Source organism: Bos taurus, chromosome 28, assembly GCF_002263795.3.
Source record: "Bos taurus isolate L1 Dominette 01449 registration number 42190680 breed Hereford chromosome 28, ARS-UCD2.0, whole genome shotgun sequence".
Classification (NCBI taxonomy): Eukaryota; Metazoa; Chordata; class Mammalia; order Artiodactyla; family Bovidae; genus Bos; species Bos taurus.
The window spans coordinates 39,464,579-39,488,266 of NC_037355.1; the positions used below are offsets into that span (position 1 = coordinate 39,464,579).

The following is a 23,688-nucleotide window of genomic DNA, read 5'->3' on the forward strand; positions in this document are numbered from 1 at the left end:
ATGTGGCAATCTCAGCTCCTAGTGTCTCTGGAAGAATAATCTCTCCCTTTGTGCTTCACTGGTGGCTCAGACAGTAAAGCATCTGCCTGAAATGCGGAAGATCCGGGTTCGATTCCTGAATCGGGAAGATCCCCTGGAGAAGGAAATGGCAATGCACTCCAGTGCTCTTGCCTGGAAAATCCCATGGACAGAGGAGCCTGATAGGCTACAGTCCATGGGGTCGCAAAGAGTCAGACACGACTGAGCGACTTCACTTTCACTTTGTAATTATGAGCTTGCAGCCAGCAGAGCTCCATTTTGTGCCATATATGGGCTCTGAGTCATGCTGTGATCTTATCCTGGAAGTGGGTCTTCAGGCAAGAAGGAGTGGTAGGGGTGTGGATCTTAAGACTGAGTCTCCTTTTGCAATTAATCCTCTTGATGCCAGGCAAACGATGACTCAAAAGGATCTGGGAATTTGAGGTTTTGGGTTTCATCCATGTCTCCCCAAATGACCCCATTCTCAGGGTCCAACCCAATCATCCTATCTTTATCATGAGAAATCTGGTGAGAGTGTGATTCTTTTTCTCAAGCTGTTTATCCTTTCACTGGGAACACTGCAGGAGACTCCTGCTTCAGTTCAGTTCAGTCGCTCAGTCGTGTCTGACTCTTTGCGACCCCATGAATCGCAGCACGCCAGGCCTCCCTGTCCATCATCAACTCCTGGAGTTCACTCAGACTCCGAGTGATGCCATTGAGTCAGTGATGCCATCCAGCCATCTCATCCTCTGTCGTCCCCTTCTCCTCCTGCCCCCAATCCCTCCCAGCATCAGAGTCTTTTCCAATGAGTCAACTCTTCACATGAGGTGGCCAAAGTACTGGTTTCAGCTTTAGCATCATTCCCTCCAAAGAAATCCCAGGGCTGATCTCCTTCAGAATGGACTGGTTGGATCTCCTTGCAGTTCAAGGGACTGTCAAGAAGTCTTCTCCTGCTTACCTCACAGTAATTACAAAACCGTAGGTTACATGAAGCAGAAAGTTATTTCCAAGTCTGAAGAGAGCAGAGTCATAAACAATGTAAACAAATAGTAGTATTAAAGAATGTGTGCCACATTTGTGCTGGCAATGGGCGGAAATCCTTTTCAAAAAAAATACTTCCATACCTTTTTAGTAGGAAGAATCATGGCCCGTAAAGATACCCACACCTAATCCCTCAAACCTATTCAAATGTAAAACAGTTTGTTTTATGTGATAGAAGGACTTTGCAGATGTCTTTAATGGACCTCGAGATGAAAAGCTATGCCTGGACCATCTAGAAGGGCTCAATCCAGTGCATCATTAAAAGGGAAGAATCTGTCCTGGCTGCAGGGAACCAGAAAGATGACAGAGTCAGAAGGACTTAAATAGCTACTGTTGGTTTTAAGATGGGTGAAGGGGCCATAAGCCAAGAAATGTGGGTTTCCTCTAGAAGGTGAAGGAAGAAAAGAAACAAATTCTCCCCTAGAACCTTTAGATAGTAACATAATCTAGCCAGCAACTTGATTTTAGCCCAGTGAGGTCCGTTTCTCACTTCTGACCTTTATAACTGGAAGATAAGTTTGTGTTGTTTAAGCTACCAAGTTTGTGGTAATTTGTTATGGCAGCAATAGAAAACTAATACAGTGAGAAAAAGACAAATAACTCAACAGGAAAATAGGCAGAGAATATGAAGAGATAATTCACAGAAATAGCCAATTAACATTTGGAGAGATGCTTAATCTTACTAATGAAGCAAGTAAATGCAAACAGAAATAAGATACCATTCTTCACTCATCAAATTGGCAAATGTTAAAGCAATTGATAATACACCCTAATAGTGAGAAATAAGTACTTTTAAACATTGCTGGTGGGAGCTGAATTTCTGTAACTTTGGGGAAAGTAATATGGTGATATCTAATAATATAAATAACATACAAATTTTCCTTTTAAAAAGATCTTCCCTCTTTATCTATGGCCTTCCCTGGTGGCTCAGATGGTAAAGAATCAGCGTGTAATGCAGGAGACCTGGGTTCAATCCCTGGGTTAGGAAGATCCCCTGAAGAAGGGAATGGCAACCCACTCCAGTATTCTTGCCTGGAGAATTCCATGGACAGAGGAGCCTGGCGGGCTACAGTCCATGGGGTCGCAATGAGTCAGACATGACTGAGCAACTAATCACGCACTCTTTACCTGGAACTCATAGTCCCTCCTGGTTTTCTTATATATATTTATGCATTTTTCAGATTATTTTTGACTGTGTTGGATCTGTGTTGTTTCTCAAGAGCTTTCTCTAGTTGCAGACAGCGGGGGCTACTCTCCACTGCGGTGCACGGGCCTCACTGCAGCAGCTTTTCTTGTTGCAGAGCATGGGCTCTAGAGGCTGGGTGTAGTAGTTGTGGCCCACGGGCTTAGCTGCCCCCAGGCATGTGAAATCTTCCAGGACCAGCGATCGAACCGGCGTCCCTTGCATTGCAAGGTGGATTCTTAACCACTGGACCCCCAGGAAAGCCCCAACACACAAATCTCTTGACTTAGTAAATGAATCCAATTTCGGCCATCTTTCTTTTACAGAAATAATAGGCCAATTTTTTTTCTGTAATGTAAAAGAAAATTTGGTGTCAGAAAGCTAGAACTAATCTGAAGTTTCCTCTTGGGTAGTGGTTAAATAAATTTTGATAAATTCATGATATGAACTATTATGCATAAAGTAATATTAACTAGATCTCTATGCAGGGGTCTATAAGGTGGTCTCTTGTGTACTATTGAATAAATAGATTGCAAGATAATGTCCATAATATGAATCCATTGAGATGCAAAATAATACAACAAAGCATAAAGTAACATTTGCCTGCATATGTTTTTATATATTTCCATTTGTGTAGAGAAATATGTGTGAAGATATACACAGAGCAATTAACATTGGAGGTGGGGGAGTAAATTAACATTTTTTCATACATCTCTATTGTTCATCTTTTTACAGTGACCTCATGTAAGTTTTCACTAAACATTTAAACATTTCTAATACAACACTTAAGAAAGGGAGGAAAACTCGCATTGTTGAACTTACACGTCCGCCCGTCAGGTCAGCTGACACATGATCCTTTCAGCTGGTGCTGGCGGCCGTGCCCCCTGCCACCAGTCCAGTTTTGGCCACAGCATACCTTTTTGTCTACACAGCAGTGTACCTTTATGTAGCTCCTTCAGTGTTTTGTCCCTCTTTTCTAAAAATGAGGGGAAGATGGGAAAAAATGAAAGTGCAGATAAGAAGTGTAGGTTTCATAAATTTAAAACAATAGACTCCAAGATGGAAATCGTTAGATGTGCTAAAAGTAATAAATCTCTTGCCTGAATCAGATACTCACTGGACTTGAAACAGTTGATGGTGAGTTTGGTTGTGAAAGAAAAGAATAAAATTAAGGAAAAGAGGCAAAGGTCTTATATCTTTTGAGGCAAGTAATTTGGGGTTACATGATATATTTTTTTCTCTCCAAGATGGAACCACCTCTAAACACACTTAAAACTGATAGGTCATTGCAGGTTATTCTCATAATTACACTTTTTTTCAGGTATACATTGGATGTGTACAATAATAATTTATGATTTTACTGCTTTTTCCTGGCATTTCTTTGTACACATGTCCTGATCCTCACCTCTGGTCAGGTAAGACCCTCATCTGGTCTTCAGGATGGGTAAGATAAATAGGAATAAAAAGAGCAGGAAATAGTCAAATTTCAACTATTTGTTTCCCCAAAAGGGCTTTTAAGTTTCAAAGGGGCAAACCCAAGTGAGACAAGGGACAGAATTTATATCACAAGAAAAGACTTGGAGAGAAGTCACAGGGAGAATAAAAAAAGGAAGGAGCAGGCTACCCCGCTTATGCCAGCTGGGAGCAGAGAGAAGGTGGCTCAGGCTGGAGAGGAGAAGGGTAACAGTGAGTCTGTCTCTACGTGACCCCGGCAGGGACCATGACAGCCTTTGGTCTTTGCTTGATCCAGAGTGAATATGGACACTATTTCTTTTTTAAACAAAACAGCTTTGTTTATTTATCTAGAGGCAACACTAAGGTGCTCAATGATATTATTTATTCTTCAGTGTTATTTGGATTTTTTGTCACTTCACACCACCAGAAGCACTAGTGATCTGGGGACCCCTTTGCTTGCCTGTTGCCCACCTTCTCACATGTGCTGATGGGTGGTGGGCTATGTCCCCTCTACCCCTGCCTGTAACTGAGTGAGTCAGTGGTGGACACAAGACCCAGATTTGTTCATCATGGAATTTGCAATAGTAACTCAGAGACTCTGCTTCCATAGTGCTTACTGGTGTTGGCCTCATGAAGAGCTGAGATGGCCATGTGCTGAGGAAGAGAAAGCTGGGGAGAAAGAAAGCTGAGGTTGGGCTTCTAGGGGATGAAGGGCTGAGAGAGAAAGGGGACCCGTCCGTGGAGCCTGGATGGATAGGGGAATCTCGTTCCAGACTTTTCCATCTCTGACTCCCTCCTGAGCCTTGACTGTATCCATCAACTTTTTTTTGCCATAAAACCACAGGCTATTAGGATATTTATACTTCCTCTTACCTCCTGCCTCCTCTCCACTATTTAAAAGAATTTTTTTTTTTAGCTGCATCTCTTTGCTAGTGGGATCTTAGTTCCCCAATCAGGGGTCAAACCTGTGCCTCCTGCATTGGAAGCCCAGAGTCTTAACTGCTGGGCTGCCAAGGAAGCCCCTCCTCCTGTTTGGTATTTTTATTAGTTCAGTTTTTGTTTTGTTTTGTTTTAACCTTTTTACCTGGAAATAATTTTAGATTTCCCAAAGAACTGGAAGGGTGGTACAGTGTTCTTGGATGCTCTTCATCAGCTACTGCTAATGTCACAGTTCACATCACCAGGATATACTTTAGTCAAAAGTAAGACATGAACTTGGTAACCCACTCATCCAGGTTTTTCTGAGACTTACCTGGTTTTAGCACTGAAAGCCTCCTGCACCAGGAAGCCCCCAGTTCCAGACAAACCAGGGCTATCCTGATTTTTAAAACTGGAAGTTCCATGCCTAAGAGACCCCTTCAGTCCTGGCAAACCAGGATGGTTGGTCACTCTGTTACCTAATGTCCAGACCTCCTTTGGATCTCCCCAGTTTTTCCACGTTTGTCCTTTTCCTCTTCTGGGATCCAGTACAAGAGATCACTTTGCACTTAGTTGTCCTGTCTCCTTTGTCTCCTCTGATTTGTGACTATTTTCAGTCTTTCCTTGATTTACATGGCCTTGACACTTTAAAAAATTGATCAATCTATTTTAGTGGGAGATAATTACTTTATAATATTGTGATAGTTTTTGCTATACTTCGACATGAATCAGCCACAGGTATACACGTGTCCCCCCATACTGAACCACCCCCCCCCGCCACCTCCCTTCCCACCCTACCCCTCTAGGTTGTCATAGAGCACTGGCTTTGGGTGCCTTGCTTCATGCATTGAATTCACACTGGTCATCTATTTTACATATGGTAATACACAGGTTTCAAAGCTATTCACTCATATCGTCCCGCCCTCTCCTCCCACAGAGCCCCAAAGTCTGTTCTTTACGTCTGTGTCTCTTGCTGCCCTGTGTGTAGAATTGTTGCTATTGTCTTTCTAAATTCCATATATATGCATTAATATACAGTATTTGGGTTTCTCTTTCTGACTTACTTCACTCTGTGTAATAGGCTCCACTTTCATCCACCTCATTAGAACTGACTCAGATGCATTCCTTTTACAGCTGAGTAATATTCCATTGCATATATTGTACTACGGCTTCCTTACCCATTCATCTGCCGGTGGACATCCAGGTTACCCCCGTGTCCTGGCCATTGTAAACAGTGCTGCAGTGAACACTGGGGTATGTGTCTCTTTCAGTTCTGGTTCCCTCAGGGTGTATGCTCAGCAGTGGGGATTGCTGGATCACATGGCAGTTCTATTCCCAGTTTTTAAAGGAATTTCCACACTGTTCTCCATAGTGGCTGTTCCAGTTTGCGTTCCTGCCGATAGTGCAAGGGGGCTCCCTCTTCTCCACACCCTCCCCAGCATTTATCGTTTGCAGACCCTTTGATGAGGACCACTTGGACCAGTGTGAGATGATACCTCATTGTGGTTTTGATCTGTATTTCTCCAATAATGAACTATGCTGAGCATGTTCTCATGTGTTTATTAGCCATCTGTATGTCTTCTTTGGAGAAATTTGTCTTCTTAGGAGACACTTTTAAGCAGTACTGGTCAAGTATTTTAATGGTAGCTTTAAAAAATTATTTATTTTTTATTTTTGGCTGTGTCTGTCTTAGTTGCAGCATGTGGGCCCCCCACTGGGGTGCACAGGCTTCTTTCTGGTTGTGGCACGCAGGCTTCAGTAGTGGTGGTGCATGGGCTTTAGCTGCACAGAGGCATATGGGATCTTAGTTCCCTGACCAGCATTCGAATCCACTTCCCCTGCATTGAAAGGCAGATCGTTAACCACTGGACCACCAGGGAAGTCCCTGGTCAGTATTTTATAGAATGTTCCTGAACCTGGGTTTGCCTGATATTTTCTCATGAATGGTCTGGGGTTATGAATAATAGAGGATGAAGGAGGCAGTGCCCTTTCTGTCATATCACGTCAGGGGCACATGACAGCAATTCAACTTATTACTGGTTCCTTAACCTTGGCTGCTGGGTTAAAGTGATATCTGTCAGTTTTCTCTACTGTAAAGTTATTATTATTATTATTATTATTTTTGCCCTTTCATAGCCTGTTCTTTGAAATTGACTCAGTATATCCAGCTCACACCCAGGAGAGAGGAGTACCAAAGAATTTCTGGACATATGCTAAAATCACCATAGCAATGATTGGTGGAGATGCTTTGAGGCTGGGCAAATATCTTTGTTTCTCCCAAAAAACTGGCCCATTAATTCTCAGCATGCATCAGTGGGTCTTGCTTGTGAGTAGCTGTTACTGTGGTGTTCCAGTGCTGATTTTCTATCCTTTTATTAATTTAATTGTCAAAGTTTATAATATTGGTACTCTGTCCAGGGTGCCTCTTCTCCTCTTTAATTCTGTGAGCTTCACCTCAAGTTTTGCACTGATTCTCCACTTTGCCAGGGTTAGCTCAGCTGGATTCTTTTCCTTATAAGCCAAGTGAAGCCTCTGAGAGTGAGTACTTAAGATGTAGAAGGTGCTCAGTAAGTAATTTTTCACTGTTGCCTTTCTCCCCAAGGCTAGCAGGGATCTATGCAAAAGAATAGCATCTCACTTGGAGCCCTAGTGGCTGAGGATTCTGGAAGAAGAGAGACTGAGGGCTGAGATGTCACTTCCCAGAATTTCTCTTCCACCTTAGTAGAGGACTCACCCAAACATGGGAGCACTTCCCTTCTTTCTTTCCCCTTCCCTATACTAAGTTCTCCTCCGTGGACCTTTCACATGGCTGCCAGAGTTCCAAACTGTCTTCCTCAAACACAATACTGATCATGGTTCTCTCTTGAAAGCTATTCATTGCAAACAGAGTTATGTTCTAACTTGTCACAAGATCCTCCATATACTGTCCTTTACTTCCCCCTTCATCCTCATCTTTCACTATCCTTCTCTTTAGATCTAAAACTGGAACCACACTGTACATCTTTCCTTTTCCTAAAACACTGCTGTTATTCCATGGCTCTGTGACTCCGCATAGCATGACCTCTCCAGCTGGACTGTCTTTCTGTGATATCTTCCTTGACTTTGCCAAGATCTAGTTTCCGATGTTCCTACAGCAGTTTTCACCTATAAACCTCTGTCATGGATCATGTTATGTTTTGCAGTTTATCTGTGTCCATTTCTGTCTTTTCTACTAGACTGAGAACTCTTTAAAAGCAGATCATCCTGTTTACTTATGCATTTTCGTCACGGAGCCTGGCAACTAATAATATGAGCTAACATTTTTCAAGTACCCGCTTTATACCTGACAAGACAAATTATATCATTGATTCCATTTAAGAACTCTCTAAGGGAGGTATTTTTTAAACAATTCAGTAGGGGCAAGAATAGTCTTTTCAATAAATATTTCTGGGAGAACTAGATAGCCACATGCAAAAGAATGAAGTTGAACCCCCTACCTCACACCATATACATTTAAATTAGATCACAGACCTAAATGTAAAAGAAATTGCACAACTCTTAGATTAAAACATAGGGCTAAATCTACATGAACGTGGGTCAGGCAGTGTTTTATTAGATATAGGGCTCAAGCAACAAAAGAAAAACAGATAAATTGGACTTCATCAAAATTAAAAACTGTTAGGCTTCAAAGCACATTATCCAGAAAGTGAAAAGGCAGTCCACAGAATAGGAGAAAGCACATACAAATCGTATATCTGATAAGGGTCTTGTATTCAGAATATATAAGTAATTATGGCATGTGTGTGTGCTAAGTTGCTTTAGTCGTGTCTGACTCTGCGACCCCATGGACTGTAGCCAGCCAGGCTCCTCTGTCCATGGGATTCTCCAGGCAAGAATACTGGAGTGGGTTGCCATGCTCTCCTCCAGGGGATCTTCCCCATCCAGGGATTGAACCCACATCTCTTATACCTCCTGCATCGGCAGGCATGTTCTTTACCACTAGTGCCGTGTGGGAAGCTCTTGTACAACTTAATAATTCAAAGATAGTGGTGCCAGCAGTTTGGACAGGTGTCTTGATCTTTGTACTGCCAGGAGGCTCTGTAGTCACCGATGAGACCAGAGCGTGATAAACAGCACAAGAAAGCCCATTTGGGCAAAGCTGTGAAGGCCAACCCTTGTGAAGTCACTTCTCATGTAAAAGGAGCTGCACTAAAAAATGTGGAGTTTGGAGCCAAACAACCAAATTCTGTCATCAGGTGGTGTGTCAGGGTTCAGCTAATCAAGAATGGCAAAAACATCACAGCCTTTGTACCCAGTGATGGTTGTTTAAGTTTTAATGAGGAAAATGTGAAGTTTTGGTTGCTAGGTTTGGTAAAAAGGTCATGCTGTTAGTGGCATTCCTGGAGTCTGCTTTAAGATTGTCAAAGTAGCCAGTGTCTCTCTTTCAGCTTTGTACAAAGGCAGGAAGGAAAATCCAAGACCATAAGTTTTTTTTCCAAGATTATAAGTTTTGATGGTGAAAGTGTGATAGTAATAAATTTTCATGTGCCAAAAAAATAATAATAATTAAAAGACTACCCAATTAAAAATGGGCAAAATATTTTAATAGATATTTCTCCAAAGAAAATATGCAGATGACCAATAAACACATTAATTATGGGAATACACATCAAAAACAAAATGAAATGCTACTTCACACTTATTGGAATGGCTGTAATCAAGAGGAACAATAATAACAAGTATTCATGAGGATATGGAGAAATTTGGAACCCTCATATACTCCTGGTGAGGATGTAAAATGGTAAGTCATTTTGGAAGACACTGAAAATTTCTCAAGAAGTTAAACATGAAGATACCATGCTGCTGCTAAGTCACTTCAGTCATGTCTGACTCTGTGTGACCCCATAGACAGCAGCCCACCAGGCTCCCCCGTCCCTGGGATTCTCCAGGCAAGAACACTGGAGTGGGTTGCCATTTCTTTCTCCAATGCATGAAAGTGAAAAGTGAAAGGGAAGGCACTCAGTCATGTCTGACTCTTTGCGACCCCATGGACTGCAGCCTACCGGGCTCCTCCATCCATGGGATTTTCCAGGCAAGAGTACTGGAGTGGGGTGCCATTGCCTTCTCCGGAAGATACCATATGACCCCACAAGTTCCTATATATAATTGTTCTATGTACAGTTGTCCCTCCGTATTCATGAGGGATCAGTTCCAGAACCCTGCTGATACCAAACTTCTTGGACATTCAAGTTGTTTTTATAAAACTGTATTTGCATATTACCTATGCACATCTTCCTGTACACTCTTCATCATCTCTAGATTACTTGTAATACCGAATATGATGTCAGTCGTTTAAATAGTTGCTGAGAGTGAAAGTTGCTTCGTCGTGTGTTGGTGCACTGCAAATTCAAGTTCTGCCCTTAGAAGCTTTCTGGAACTAAACAGTTTGTTTTCTGGATCCGTGGGTTCACAGACACAGAACCCATGGATATGGAGAGCCAACTGAATATACTCAAAAGCAATGAAAACGTGTCTGCACAAACCCTTGTACATGAATGTTCATAACAGCCTTATGCATAATGTCCAAAAAAGCAGAAACAACCTAATGTCCATCAATTAGTGAATGGGTAAACAAAATGTAGTATAGCCATTAAAACAGAGTAATTATTCACAATAAAAAAAGAATGAAATATGGATACATGCTACAACTATTGATAGATGGACTTTGAAAACAGTATTCTAAGCAACGGAATATGGTCACTAAAGATCATATGGCTTCCCTCATAGCTCATTTGATAAAGAATCTGCCTGCAATGCAGGAGACCTGGGTTCGATTCCTGGGTTGGGAAGATGCCCTGGAGAAGGAAATGGCAATCCACTTCAGTATCCTTGCCTGGAAAATCCCATGGACAGAGGAGCCTGGCAGGCTACAGCCCATGAGGTCACAAGAGTCGGACTTAGCGGCTAAACCACCACCAAAGATCATATATTGTATGATTATATTTGCATGAATATTCAGAAGAGTGACTGCTAATGAGTGTTGGGTTTCTTTTTGGGGATAATGAAAGTATTCTAATATTAGTAGTAATGGTCTCACAACTCTGTGAATATACTAAAACCCAGTGAATAGTACACTTTAAAGGGACTGATATTATGCAATGTGGATTATATCTCAATTAAGCTGATATGTGTCATAATATATCTGGCTTAAAACTCAACATTTGAAAAACTAAGATCACGGCATCTAGTCCCATCACTTCATGGCAAATAGATGGGGAAACAATGGAAACAGTGAAATACTTTATTTTCTTGGGCTCCAAAGTCACTGCAGATGGTGACTGTGGCCATGAAATTAAAAGACACTTTCCTTAGAAGAAAAGCTATGACAAACTTAGATAGCATATTAAAAGCAGAGACATTACTTTGCCGACAAAGGTCCGCCTAAAGCTGTGGTTTTTCCAGTAGTCATGTATGGATGTGAGAGCTGGACCAGATAGAAGGCTGAGAGCCAAAGAATTGATGCTTTTGAACTGTGGTGTTGGAGAAGACTCTTGAGAGTCCTTTGGACTGCAAGGAGATCCAACCAGTCCATCCTAAAGGAAATTAACCCTGAATATTCATTAGAAGGACTGATGCTGAAACTCTAATACTTTGGGCCCCTGATGTGAAGAGCTGACTTATTGGAAAAGACCCTGATGCTGGGAAAGATTGAAGGCAGGAGGAGAAGGGGGTGACAGAGAATGAATTGGTTGGATGGCATCACCAACTCAGTGGATATGAGTTTGAGCAAACTCTGGGAGATGGAGAAGGACAGGGAAGCCTGGTGTGCTGCAGTCCATGTGGTCGCAAAGAGTCTGACAGGATTGAGCGACTGAACAACTGCAAATGTCATAATATATGTATGTGCACACACACACTTAAAGATATGAGGTGGAGGTAGCCTGTGATTATGTCAACAATAATTGAAACTAATTTATTAGTTACTAAGAAATTTCTTCTACTTAAAAAAAAAATTGAAGATGTATATTAATGCTATCTTTCTAAGAGTTTAATCAAATAATATTAGGTCTTTTGAGAATGTTTCCTTACCCAGGGGCTTAATTAATTCAAAAGGTAAAAAAAATCTCCTTTTCTTACAGGTAAGAATTCTGAGAAACTCTGGAAGAAATGAAAATGAAGTATTAGAGATGAGATAAAATAAACTCAGACACTTAAATGAAGTGCTGGAGCCATGATGTTGGGCAGAGCACATTGAATAAAGAGAAGTATACTTGGGAAGAGAAGTGTGAGGAGTCCCTTAGGAGCCATCCAGTAAAAATCATGGGGCTGCAGTTGTTAGCAAGCTGGAAGGAGCAGAGAAGGGTAACCAGGGGAATACATGTGTAACTGGGAGCTTGGCAATGCTTGGTGCTGGAGACCAGAGCCAGACACACGCAGTACCTGGAGAACGATCTTATGAATAACCACTGAGATCTAGGGGAACTGTACAAGCGACACTCGGTGCATCTACTTAGATAATGAGAGGTCTGGAGAGAAAGTGGTCAGCAATGGTTAGTTACTTCTCTGCCCTCCCCCGCCCCTGTGCACACTTTCCTCGTTTCATTCCCTACAGTTAATGTTTTATGTCCTTTAAGTGATCCATGTAACAGAAGATACTTTAAGCCATTGTCTGTGAGCTTGTTCTTCAGTGACAATGGCCGGAACACTCTCCTTGGCTTCAGTTGGGGAAAAAAAAATTAATGGAAATTTGAGGGTAGAGCTGCAATATGAGTAGAAATCGCTGGTGGTTTCTGAAGACTTGGTGAACTGGACTTTTGTGCATTTTCATGTTTCCTTTCAGGCAAACTCACAATAGTTGTACCTCTGAAAGCTTTGGCAGCTGCAAGGCTTGCTCTTGTCCGTGGTCTTCCAGGCCGCCCACGCGGGCGGCTGGACTGCTGGTTTCCTTCTGGAGTGGGCGGGGCCTGACACATCCCCCTCCACTTTTCCTCGTCCTCCTCCCCCTCCTCCTCACCCTCTCCTCCTCCTGGTGGCCTTTTGGGAAATGTGCCCTCTGGGCAAGAGGGTCATCTTGACAGCAGTCTCCACTGCTCAGGAACTCTATATAGGGACAGTGTGGAGCAACAGTCTTGAGTGTGGCCAATCAGTATTACATCTATTGTTTCCTGGCCAGTCACCAGAAAATTCTCCAAGTTACTAAGGAGAGGAGGTAACCAATCATCTAAAACTGAGTCAAATGAAAGAGCTGTAAGAAAAGACACTGGTTCTCCCCGACTGGGGAAGAGAACACCCAAAGCTGGCATGTCCAGACATGACACTGAGTGCAGAGATTAGAAATGAAATGAAAGTGTCACAGGTCTGCACCGGGGTGGCAACAGGAGCTTCAGCTTCAGCCATGAAGGGTGAGGTCTGCTTCATGGCCACGAGCCCAGGGCCACCTGGGAGAGGCAGCGTGCGCAGGGACAGTGAAGACAAGAGCGTGACACCCAGCCACCCAGAAGCACCCCAGGGCACCGAGAGGTAGGTCCTTGTCTGAGGGGCTCATGCGGATTTCATACCTGGGGCTGAAGTCAAAGACTCTTGTGACTGGGACCCACATTTCATGATTTTGGTTTTTCAGTCTGGCCTGTGGGAATGGATGCTATTTCTGGCCTTGTTGAATGCTGATCCCCCTAATTCTTGAAGGTGCCTCCCATGCAAGCTTCCCGTGGTTTATACACACACACACACACACACACACACAACTTGCTAAGTACTCATGGGGATGGGCTGCACATCTCTAGATTTCCATTCCTGTGCCCCTCTGTCCTCCTTCCGACTCTGTCCTGGGGACTCTGATCACCTTTGTCCCTCTGGACTCTCACTGCTGTCTCCTCACCTCGTAGAACCAGGGCCCGGCATGGACCCCACCCCGCTTCCTCCCTTGAAGCTCCCTCAAAGCAGGAAGCTCACCATATCTGTTTCCCATCTCTCATGGGTCACCATTCTTCATGGCCAGATATCCAGGGTCTTGAAAACCATTATTTTGTACATCTAATGTGTTTATTGTTGTTTCAAAGGAGGCGGGGAAATCCAGTCCCTGTTACTCCATCTTTTCCAGAAGCAGGAGAAATCATGTTTGAACTTGGACCCAGTCCACTCCAGTGCATGCTTCACCCCACCACCCTCAAGCCTCAGGCAGAAACAGACTGCTTCTGAGCCAGCAGACGTCAGTCCAGCAAATGTCGGTCCATGTGTCTCCTCCTCAGGCCCTTCCTGGCCTCCTGAATTTGAGTCTGGACTCCTCCTGCTGTGCCGCAGGAGCTCCCCATGGCCCCTGTGGGCTGCTCCCTGATTCTCATCAACATCTCCCCTACCTGAGCTCTGGGGCTCACCACCTCTTCCAGTGCTCAGCCAAGACCAGTCCTATGGGTGGCTAAGGGGATGAATGAGCGAAGGAACTCTGGTCCTTGGTCAGCTGAGCCCTGGGAGACTGGGCGGGAGGCAGCTTAGGGAGGGAAATGATTTAAGTCTGGCCTAGTAATTCTGGCAGAAGTTCCCTCTGGAATCCCGTTTCTAGGCTGCTTGACCAAATATGGGGACTTGAACCTGTAAAAACAAACAGAGTGGCATTTTATAGAGAAGAAACTTAACCTTCTTAGTTGGCATATTTTCAAGTGAGAAAGGCACCATCCAGTGAGGTTGGGATTGTGGTTCATAAAAAAGATCTGTCTTCATGGCCACTTTCTCATGAGGGCTGAGGAAGGGGGCTCAGACTCAGGGATGTTTGGCGTGATTCTTAGCATCCAGAAAAATATCAGGAAATGCATTGCTGATGATGACAAAGCCAGGTCTTGGGGGAGGGGACAGGGGCAAGAGACCTGTGCAGAGTGGTGTGGATTTGGGAAAATAAGAGAAAGATGAGAATGATTTATTTTTAGGCAAGGATAGTGTCATTTCATGGGCTTCCCAGGTGGCTCAGTGGTAAAGAATCCACCTGCAATGCAGGAGATGCAGGGACATGGGTTCGGTTCCTGGGTCGGGAAGATCCCCTGGAGGAGGACATGGCAACTCACTTCAGTATTCTTGCCTGAAGAATCCCATGGACAGAGGAGCCTGATGGGCTACAGTTCACAGGATCGCAGAGTCGGACAGGACTGATGTGACTTAGCATGCACGCACACCATGTTATCTCATGCTGTTGTCACATAGAGGAAAGAGTATACACGCTTGGTATAAATTTAAGAACTCATTGCTTATTAATGAGCAAGAAGGGCTCATTGCTTCACTTCCAAGAGACTCAATTTTGCTCTCTGTTGAAGGGGTTGCCTGGCTAGGGGAGACAATGATGGGAAGCACGAAACCCAATACCATGTGGCTTTTCTTCCTCTTCTCACCTCTTGCCAGCTCCTGCTCCTTTATACAGGATGGGAAAAGACCAGCAAGATGTGTATGGTTTCAGTTCCTTAAGGGAACGAGGGCATGGGAGCACATTCTCTCTACCAGCCTGTCTGGAGCTTTAAGGGCTGGGTGACTGCGCTGAGGCTGCCCCATCATTAGCTGGTTGAGGATGCTCAGCCCAGAGTAGTGTAAACAGGAGTAGTTTTATTTTTCCCCAGTTGTTTCTCTTATCCACACCTTGCTGAATCTCTTTTGCATCCTTGACAAAATCTTGTTGAGATTCTGTAACTTTCAAGTCTCTTTTGGATATTTAAATTTAATCCCGATTTACACCTTCAACCTCAACCTTGATTTGAACTCACCTCCTTGGAATGTAGGACATCTTTTTTTTTTTTTTGCCTTGCCTTGTGGCATGTGGGATTTTAGTTCCCCAACCAGGGGGCACTGAATCTGTGTCCCCTGCATTGGGATCATGGAGTCTTAACAACGGGACTGCCAAGGAAGTTCCTAGGACATTGTGTAGTGGGAAACCTAACTGCTAACTCTTAGGCAATGGTGAGACTGTCCCTCAACAGGAAGTTTTGCTTCTTTATGATGGAAGGGCAGGGATGGGCTACTGTGGGGTGGTTAGAGGGACCTGTCAGCTTCAGCTGCTGGTGTGTGCCCTCCAGTGAGGAACTGGCACTGGTGTGCTTGTGAGTGAGGAGAACAGTGTTGGCCTGCTCTCTCTCCTGTCCCCAGACGTGTACTGTCCATCTGGGATGTGGTAAGGTCATTTAAGAGCTATTGAAATCATCTAGTTCTAGCTAGATAGTCCAGTTGTCTTTCTTTTTGGGCCATACTTTCTGTTGAACCACTAAGAAATGTGCCTCTGAGGTAGAAGGGGATCTGATTCACAGCCCACCTCCTTTATTTCCTGTCTGCCGGTGAATGGGGAGCCTGGCAAGGGTCCCGGGAGGCCATTTGGTCCTCTTTTCTCCTACTTCCAAGTGCCCACACTCATTCCTGAGTCAAAGCTGACCATCCTAGCTATATGGAGGCTCCTGCCGTTATCCTGTAGTCTTTCCTTCATCAGCTCCATTTTTTTTCTCCATCGCTCCTCTGAGATGGTGTCCCCTTGCTGACCACTCTCCAGCAGGCTGAGCCCACATGTCAGGGCAGGTGCTGGGCTCCTGGGTTGGTGGTGGGGACAGCAATGGTGTGGTGCAGGGCACCAAGGAGTATGGTCTAAAGGCAGCATCATAAATGGCAGGGAAGACAGTGGGATTCTGAGCGAAAGGGAAGACTCCAGGGGTTTTGTAAAAGACAAGAAATTTAAGAAAAGATAAAGGTGTTTTCCAGCTCCAGCCCCAAGTGCTCAGGGGAAACTGTTTCCCATCAGCAGTAGGGAGGGCTCCAGGCCTGGGGGCCACTCCGCAGCCACGGCTGAGTTCCTTCTTCCTCCTGAACCCACTCATGGCCATGCACTGTGCTCAGATATGCAACAACTTCTAGATCCCTGCTTGGAGACTCTTTGCACTGAATCCCACTATCTACATCAGACAGAAAACAATCTCATTGTTTGAATCACTTAACTGAACATGCTTATGAGACCTCATTTTCACTGAAGGCAGGACCATCCCTCTCACTATGTATCAACCAACCAACTTTAACCTTGGTAGTGCAGTTTCTTCTGGTTTAAGACATTGTACATTTGGTTAAGTATTCAACTGAATTCAGAACGGACCCTTTCTCCTCCCACTGTCCTCACTTCTGGGGAGAAATTAGTTCTCAGTGGGTGTTTCTGTGCCATCTCAGCTTCAGAGAGGGCAGGGTGCCACGAGACACAGACAGCAGACAGCTGAGCCCTATTCACCTTGGCCGTGGGCATTGCTGCTCCAAGACTGCTGAACTTCATCCCACCTCTGCCACCATGGAAACCAGCTACCCGATCCTGGGTCCTGCATCATGCAGGAGCCAAGGCCTGGTGGTAGCACCTGATTGGCCATACTCAGGTCACATGTCCACCCTATGGGCTGGCAGGTGGGGAGAGGGAGGAACTGCTTCCCTTCTCCTCTACTGCATGGCTTTAGAGGTAAAGCTATTCGTTTTTATCTTGGGATTCCCCCAAATAGGAAATATTTTTGGGGAACCAAAATGAGAAATATTTTCTGGAGCTGGAGAGGGCCTGAGCGAACGTCTGTCTGTGTTCCTTCCCACCCCTAGTCTCTCTCAGTTCTTCCAGAGCCAGGAGAAAATCTACAATGATGCCCTGGTGACTCAGGTGGTAAAGAAACTGTCTGCAATGTGGGAGACCTGGGTTCCATCCCTGGGTCAGGAAAATCCTCTGGAGGAGGGCATGGCACCCCACTCCAGTACTCTTTTCCTGGAGAATCCCATGGACAGAGGAGCCTGGTGGGCTACAGTTCATGGGGTCACAAAGAGTTGGACACGACTGGGCGACTAACCTTTCATTTCTTTTGGAGAGGGATGCAGACATTGGGCAGGGACTCTGAGACAATGTGCTGGCCAGAGCTCACTGTGGGGTGGGTCATGGTCCTCCCAGTGAGTGAGGAGTGGGCTGGGAACAAGGGTGGGCCTGACTAGTGAGTCTCAGAGAATCAGCCGTGTGAGAATGATGGAATCATCTGTAGAAGGATATGGGCCGGCGTTGTGCAGCCAGCAGAGAGCATGAATTGACCAGCTTCAGACACTTGGCTGTGGTGTCTGCATGGGCAGAGGCCAAAGGCCAGAGACTGCCCAGCCGACTGCCCAACCGAGGCCTCGTGTCCCACGTTCCTTCTGTCCACTTGTGGATGCTTTGTCACCTGCCGATAAATGTCTTTTCTGATCATTTAGCCAGAATGAGTTTCTTTGTTTTAAACCAAGAATCTTGACAAATATGTTACTAAACATGTGGTGCCACCAGCTCTATTTTCCAGGGATCCCACGACACTGTAAAGCATCTGGGTGATGCTATTTCAGAATTTCAGCACCAAGTGGGGAAGCCTCCTGTCCTCTGCTTTCAGGCTCCCCTCCACGTAACTCAGCTCTCTCAGTCCCTTCAAAGGCACACAGATAATGTCCCACATATGGTGTCACCACTTCCAAATCCTCTTGATGACCCCCAGGCCTATCTCAGCAGGGAGATGGTTCTTTATCCTATCCTGCTTCCTTCTCCACATTCACCTCCTCTGCTCTGGGACTTTAACTCCAGGCTGCATTGACAGAGCTCTGGTTCCACATCTTCCAAATCAAATACATCCTTTGAAATTCAAAGGAAAATCAGTTCTCTTTTAAGCACCCAGCTCTTGGAATTGAGCTCAAAGGTGAGAATTTAACCCTTTGACTGGTCTGAATCTCTTGTCCCCCTTCCCTCCTGCTGAAGGCACTGCTGAGAAAAAGTGAAGTTTCCATGAAAGGTGGGAAAAGATCACAGGACAGGACCCCTGGGAGCTGCCTTTTAATAACTGAAGATATTATAGCACTACATTTTACTTTTTAAGTTAGGTCACACTTTTATTAATTATCTCTGGAGGGCTTATTAAATTTTGAAGATTATGGTATGAAATTATTAAAGATGACTTTATAAATGGTAATGCATTTTCGAGTCCAGATATTAAACTCTATCAAAGACTCTCAATCCCAGATGGAGATGAGAAGATGTGTTTGTAGAGAGGTCAGCTGAAGACTCTTTGCCTCCAGGGAGCAAATGTGCAGGAGCCTGGAGTTTCCACAGTCGATGCTCCCTCCTTGTGACCCCAAACCAGGGAGCAGCTGCTGTGACAGGCAGCCCTGCTCACTCAGCATCCCTCCTCTCCCCTCCCCCAGGGAGAGCCTCTGGGTTTTGCAGAGGTGGATTCTGCCTACTCTACCAAGAGTGGTAGCAGAGCCTCTGCAGGGGGAGACTGAGGACTGAGGATCGGCAGCAGTGCTGAGGGACCCGAGGACCCTGGAGGGAGTTCTAGAACTGCTTCCCGGGTTCTCAACCCACAGATAGCCGACGCCAGAATGACGCTCTGCGGGGAGGCAAGACGCTCTTGGTGCTGTCCTTTTGTTCTGTTGGGCAGTGATATTTATATGGATCCACATGGACATCACCAGATGGTCAACACCGAAATCAGAGTGATTATGTTCTTGCAGCCAAAGATGGAGAAGCTCTATACAGTCAGCAAAAACAAGACCAGGAGCTGACTGTGGCTCAGATCATGAACTCCTTATTGCCAAATTCAGACTTAAATTGAAGGAAGTAGGGAAAACCACTAGGCCATTCAGGTATGACCTAAATCAAATCCCTTATGATTATACAGTGGAAGTGAGAAATAGATTTAAGGGCCTAGATCTGATAGATAGAGTACCTGATGAACTATGGAATGAGGTTCATGACATTGTACAGGAGACAGGGATCAAGACCATCCCCAAAGAAAAGAAATACAAAAAAGCAAAATGGCTGTCTGGGGAGGCCTTACAAATAGCTGTGAAAAGAAGAGAAGCAAAAAGCAAAGGAGAAAAGGAAAGATATAAGCATCTGAATGCAGAGTTCCAAAGAATAGCAAGAAGAGATAAGAAAGCCTTCCTCAGTGATCAATGCAAGAAATAGAGGAAATCAACAAAATGGGAAAGACTAGAGATTTCTTCAAGAAAATTAGAGATACCAAGGGGACATTTCATGCAAAGATGAGCTCGATAAAGGACAGAAATGGTATGGACCTAACAGAAGCAGAAGACATTAAGAAGAGGTGGCAAGAATACACAGAAGAACTACAAAAAAGATCTTCACAACCCAGATAATCACGATGGTGTGATCAGTGACCTAGAGCCAGACATCCTGGAATGTGAAGTCAAGTGGGCCTTAGAAAGCATCACTACAAACAAAGCTAGTGGAGGTGATGGAATTTCAGTTGAGCTATTTCAAATCCTAAACATGATGCTGTGAAAGTGCTTCACTCAATATACCAGCAAATTTGGAAAACTCAGCAGTGGCCACAAGAGTGGAAAAGGTCAGTTTTCATTCCAATCCCAAAGAAAGGCAATGCCAAAGAATGCTCAAACTACCGCACAATTGCACTCATCTCACATGGTAGTAAAGTAATGCTCAAAATTCTCCAAGCCAGGCTTCAGCAATATGTGAACCGTGAACTTCCTGATGTTCAAGCTGGTTTTAGAAAAGGCAGAGGAACCAGAGATCAAATTGCCAACATCCGCTGGATCATGGAAAAAGCAAGAGAGTTCCAGAAAAATATCTATTTCTACTTTATTGACTATGCCAAAGCCTTTGACTGTGTGGATCACAATCAACTGTGGAAAATTCTGAAAGAGATGGGAATACCAGAAAGAGATGGGAATACCAGACCACCTGATCTGCCTCTTGAGAAATTTGTGTGCAGGTCAGGAAACAACCGTTAGAACTGGACATGGAACAACAGACTGGTTCCAAATAGGAAAAGGAGTTCGTCAAGGCTGTATATTGTCACCCTGCTTATTTAACTTATATGCAGAGTACATCATGAGAAACGCTGGGCTGGAGGAAGCACAAGCTGGAATCAAGATTGCCAGGAGAAATATCAATAACCTCAGATATGCAGATGACACCACCCTTATGGCAGAAAGTGAAGAGGAACTCAAAAGCCTCTTGATGAAAGTGAAAGAGGAGAGTGAAAAATTTGGCTTAAAGCTCAACATTCAAAAAACGAAGATCATGGCATCTGGTCCCATCACTTCATGGCAAATAGATGGGGAAACAGTGGAAACAGTGGCAGACTTTATTTTTGGGGGGCTCCAAAATCACTGCAGATGGTGATTGCAGCCATGAAATTAAAAGACGCTTACTCCTTGGAAGGAAAGTTATGACCAACCTAGATAGCATATTCAAAAGCAGAGACATCACTTTGCCAACAAAATTTCGTCTAGTCAAGGCTATGGTTTTTCCAGTGGTCATGTATGGATGTGAGAGTTGGACTGTGAAGAAGGCTGAGCACTGAAGAATTGATGCTTTTGAACTGTGGTGTTGGAGAAGACTCTTGAGAGTCCCTTGGACTGCAAGGAGATCCAACCAGTCCATTCTGAAGGAGATCAGCCCTGGGATTTCTTTGGAAGGAATGATGCTGAAGCTGAAACTCCAGTACTTTGGCCACCTCATGCAAAGAGTTGACTCATTGGAAAAGACTCTGATGCTGGGAGGGATTGAGGGCAGGAGGAGAAGGGGACGACAGAGGAGGAGATGGCTGGATGACATCACTGACTTGATGGACGTGAGTCTGAGTGAACTCCGGGAGTTGGTGATGGACAGGGAGGCCTGGCGTGCTGCAATTCATGGGGTCGCAAAGAGTCGGACACGACTGAGCTACTGAACTGAACTGAACTGATGGGCTTCCCAGGTAGGCTGGTGGTAAAGAACCCTCCTGTCAATGCAGGAGACACAAGAGACCTGGGTACAATCCTTGGGTCGGGAAGATCCCCTGGAGGAGGGCATGGCAACCCACTCTAGTATTCTTGCCTGGAGAATCCCCATGGACAGAGGAACCTGGCAGTTTATAGTTCACAGGGTCACAAAGAGTCGGACAGGACTGAAGTGACTCAGCACACACTCAAGGGTAATCAGGAACATTGCATCTTGATAATGTGAGCTGGCTGGGACCTCAGTGACTGGGGATGGCATGACTATGGGAAGTCCTAGAGCTGGGGGTGGAGTGAGGGGCTTGGACAGTGAGTTGGGGCTGGCAGCAGGGAGAGTCCTGATCCAGGAGATGGAAGGGGTGAGCTTTCTAATGACAGCATCTGAAGAGCTGATTCTCACGGTGGGTGGTACAAGCCTGACTTGACCTGGATGCTGCTTTCCTCCCAGCCCTAAAGGGAAGAAGCTGTAATCTCTGCAGAGTCTTTGACAAAGAGTGACTTGGTTTATGAGGACCAAGGTCTAAGCTAGACAAGGGGGACTGGGCAGGTGGGTAGGGTGTCAGCCTCCATCTGGCACCTGGCATCTAGGATAGACCTGCCCTGTAGGGGTTAGGGTGCAGGAAGTGGAAAGAGGCACACATGTCAAAGTGCAGCCAACCTCAGGGGGCCAGGTCCTCTGACTTTCCTCCTCACCTGCGAAGAGTCTCAGGCAGCACCCGCCCAGAGGCCCCCCTTTCCCTAACTTCTGCCCTGGAGGTCACTGGACAGATGGAATCAAAGGTCAAACCCTTCCTTCCACTCCTCTTACCACATCTCCAACACTACAGTCCTTGCATTTTCAGAAGGCTGAGCCCCAACAGCTGTTCTTGAAAAGATTCAAGCAGGAACTTCTTGTCCAGTCCTGTTCTCCTTCATGTACTGCTGAAGTCTGGTTTGGAGAACTTTGGGCATTACTTTACTAGCGTGTGAAATGAGTGCAATTGTGCAGTAGTTTGAGCATTCTTTGGCATTGCCTTTCTTTGGGATTGGAATGAAAACTGACCTTTTCCAGTCCTGTGGGCACTGCTGAGTTTTCCAAATTTGCTGGCATAATGAGTGCAGCACTTTCACAGCGTCATGTTTAGGATTTGAAATAGCTCAACTGGAATTCCATCACCTCCACGAGCTTTGTTCGTAGTGATGCTTCCTAAGGCCCACTTGACTACGCATTCCAGGATGTCTGGCTCTAGGGTGGTGACCACACCATTGTGATTATCTGGGTCGTCAAGATCTTTTTTGTATAGTTCTTCTGTGTATTCTTGCCACCTCTTCTTAATATCTTCTGCTTCTGTTAGGTCCATACCATTTCTGTCCTTTATCGAGCCCATCTTTGCATGAAATGTTCCCATGGTATCTCTAATTTTCTTGAAGAGATCTCTAGATTTTCCCATTCTATTGTTTTCCTCTATTTCTTTGCATTGATCGCTGAGGAAGGCTTTCTTATCTCTCCTTGCTATTCTTTGGAACTCTGCATTCAAATGGGAATGTCTTTCCTTTTCTCCTTTGCCTTTTGCTTATCTTCTATTCACAGTTATTTGTAAGGCCTCCTCGGACAACCATTTTGCCTTTTTGCATTTCTTTTCTTTGGGATGGTCTTGATCCTTGTCTCCTGTATGATGTCATGAACCTCTGTCCATAGTTCTTCAGACACTCCATCTATCAGATCTAATTTTTTGAATCTGTTTGCCACTTCCACTGTATAATTGTAAGGGATTTGATTTAGTTTATACCTAAATGGTCTAGTGGTTTCCCCACTTTCTTCAATTTAAGTCTGAATTTGGCAATAAGGAGTTCATGGCCTATGCCACAGTCAGCTCCTGGTTTTGTTTTTGCTGACTGTATAGAGCTTCTCCATCTTTGGCTGCAAAGAATATAATCAGTCTGATTTCAGTGTTGACCATCTGGTTATGTCCATGTGTAGAGTCTTGTGTTTTTGGAAGAGGGTGTTGCTATGACCAGTGCATTCTCTTGGCAAAACTGTAGTAGCCTTTGCCCTGCTTCATTCTGTAGTCCAAGGCCAAATTTGCCTGTTGCTCCAGATATTTCTTGACTTCCTACTTTTGCATTCCAGTCCCCTATAATGAAAAGGACATCTTTTTCAGGTGTTAATTCTAGAAGGTCTTGTAGGTCTTCATAGAACAATTCAACTTGAGATTCTTCAGCATTACTGGTCAGGGCATAGACTTGGATTACTGTGATATTGAATGGTTTGCCTTGGAAACGAACAGAGATCATTCTTTCATTTTTGAGATTGCATCCAAGTACTGCATTTGGGACTTTTTTTTTTTTTTTGACCATGA

At 44.6% G+C, this 23,688-nt stretch overlaps 1 pseudogene; it reads left to right on the forward strand.

Annotated features, from left to right (window-relative positions):
- Nucleotides 1-5,338: 5,338 nt before the first annotated feature.
- Nucleotides 5,339-10,132, forward strand: LOC107131937 (small ribosomal subunit protein uS12-like; annotated as a pseudogene).
- The last annotated feature ends 13,556 nt before the right edge of the window (nucleotides 10,133-23,688 follow it).